Source organism: Microtus ochrogaster, unplaced genomic scaffold (assembly GCF_000317375.1).
Source record: "Microtus ochrogaster isolate Prairie Vole_2 unplaced genomic scaffold, MicOch1.0 UNK114, whole genome shotgun sequence".
Lineage (NCBI taxonomy): Eukaryota > Metazoa > Chordata > Mammalia > Rodentia > Cricetidae > Microtus > Microtus ochrogaster.
In genome coordinates, this window is record NW_004949212.1 from 974,393 (window position 1) to 977,073 (window position 2,681).

The window sequence follows — 2,681 nt, forward strand, 5'->3', positions numbered from 1 at the left end:
AGTCTTCCTACATCAATCAACACAATTTCTCACAGACATAGTAACTAGTGATTCGGAGTGGGCATCCCCTCAACTGATGTTTCCTCAGAAGACTCTAGGCTACATCATCTTGACAGGTGAATCTAATTCAAAGAGACTATAGTAAATGAATAAGTTAATAAAATCAAAACCAGTGCATTCACCATACCAATCACTTAAGGAGAGGAAAAACATTATAAAAATAACAACAATTAGAAAACACGGATCTCCATAGAAATATAGCAATCCTCTAAATTCAAGAAAAAAAAAACCTAAAACTGTCTGGCCACACACAGCACCCAAACCAACAAAACCTCAGGGAAGTCAGAATAATATACTACATTTTCTGAGTACAAAAACTGCTTTATGCTGGAGGGGATGTGGAATATGGGGAACACTCCTCCACTGCCTGTGGGTTTGCACACTTGTACAACCATGTTGGAAATCGATATTTCAGTTTGTCAGAAAATTGTGAATCATCTTACCTCAAGAACCAGCAATACCACACCTTGCCATGTACTAAAGGATGTCAATCAAACCACAAGAAGATTTGCTCAACTATGTCCATACCAGCATTATTTCTAAGAGCCAGAACCTGGAAACATAGATGCCCCTCAACCAAAGAATGGATAAAGAAAATGTGGTACATTTATACCAATGGAGTACTACTCAGTGGTAAAAAATGGCACCTTGCAATGGAAACGGATGGAAATAGAAAATCCCATCCTGTTTGTGGAAACCCAGACTCAAATTCAAGAAAACAGTATTACTCACTCCAAAGTAGATACTACTTATAAAGCAAAGGAAAACCAGTCTATAGTTCACAACCACAGAGAAGCTAGGTAACAAGGAGAACATAACAGAAACATATATGGATCCACCCGGAAAGGGGAAATAGATAAGATCTCCTGAGTAAATAGGGATAACAGTCCTGTTAGGCAAGGTCATTACAGTTTACAGAGATCTTGTATTTTGGTTGAAGTAGTAAAACTAGAACAATTAGGCTGCAAGAAAAATTCAGTTATTATCCAGATGTTTAATTGCTTTTGTCTGAAAACTCCAAAAAAATGGCCATTCATGCCATTTATAAATCATCGAAAACTGATTATAAAACTCTATAATACTAATTTTTATTGGCCACTTTGAGTACCAGCCCAAGTACCCTATTGGGTTTCAGAACTGGATATCTATGGCAAGCAATGGTCTCAGGGTAAAACATTTCACTCAAGGATATTACCTCTGCATCTTCTTTATTTTTCATGCTAGAGGAAAAATGAAGGGAAGGGGGCATGGAGGAGAGGAAGAATAAGGAAAAGAAAGAGGGAGACTAAGGGAAGTCTTAGAAGTAGGGGAGGCGAAGAAGAGAAAGAGTAGGTGCAGATCTCTATGAGAATTCTAGATTTTACAGACATGGTGGAAAAATCCATAGGCAAGGACAATAATAATATGCATATCAAGATAAAAAAAGTGGTAGGTAGAACCTGACAAAGTAGTACTCCAGAACAGGTGACCTGACCTTGGAAAGAGCCAGCATCCACAGGGAAGATTCTGACATTTCAAGCCCCTAGATAAAGTTATTAAACATCCCTGAATCCTTGATTCACCCATAATCCTCTTCTAATCTCTGCTGTGATATACACCTCTGGGAACACCCAGATTTGTTTGTTAGCAAAGGTGGGACATGCAGCCTTTCTGCTCAGTGTGTCTTCTATAGAAATTTCTATGTGGTCTGTTAGCAGGTAATTTTCTGGGATTGACTCTATGTATATAGACTCTCTTCTATAACAAAGAGTGAACGGCAGTGCTCCAAGGCCTCATCAAGTGGGAAAATGGAGCAAGATCAGTCCACTGATCAAGCAGAGGTTGCTCTGCTGTGGTGTCTAGGAATGAGGCCCATTTCAAAGGAAGAATCTTGGCTTATCAATGTTTTTACAGATAAGATGGTGACTTTTCCAAAAGACAAGTGTTCCCACAGCTCTAAAAAAATAGGTTGTTCCATGTGGATGAGTACAGATACAGTTCCCATGAATCTGCTTTTTGGTCTGTGCACTGACTGTATACTCTTGTGGGCTCCAATAAATTTTACTATGAAAGCAGTAAACCTCTCATGTTGCTTCCTTCCCTCCCCTTTCTGCACTCTGCCTTCAACAGCTACAGAGTAGGTAAAAACACTCAATTCTTTCACATATCTCTCTTCAATTATGAGTGTCCGGGAAAAGTCAGATGGATTAGAGGACTCTCATTAACTGGTCTATTTTTCCTTCACAATGTCCAGTCAAAGCCTAGCCTGGAAAAAATTGCAAGAGTGTTTTCCCATCACTGTGCAACAGAGGCAGAATTATCTGTGTTCAAAGCAATTCTCAGATACATAATATATGGGCAAGCCTGAGCTAGAAAGCACACTGATATAAAGAGAAATAAAAAAACAGGAATATAATGTTAAATCTAAAGAAAAACACAAATATAATGTTTAAAAAATGTGGGGAAGAGAACAAAATAGCCATTAGAAGAGTAAAGCATATAAAGAAATGAAATTTGAAAGAGAATTCAAATAATAGGCTTCATGGGATGTACTCACTCATAATTGGTTTCTAGCCATAAATAAGGGTCACGGAGTCTACAATTGGTGAACCTAAAGAAGCTAAATAAGAAGGTGAACCCAA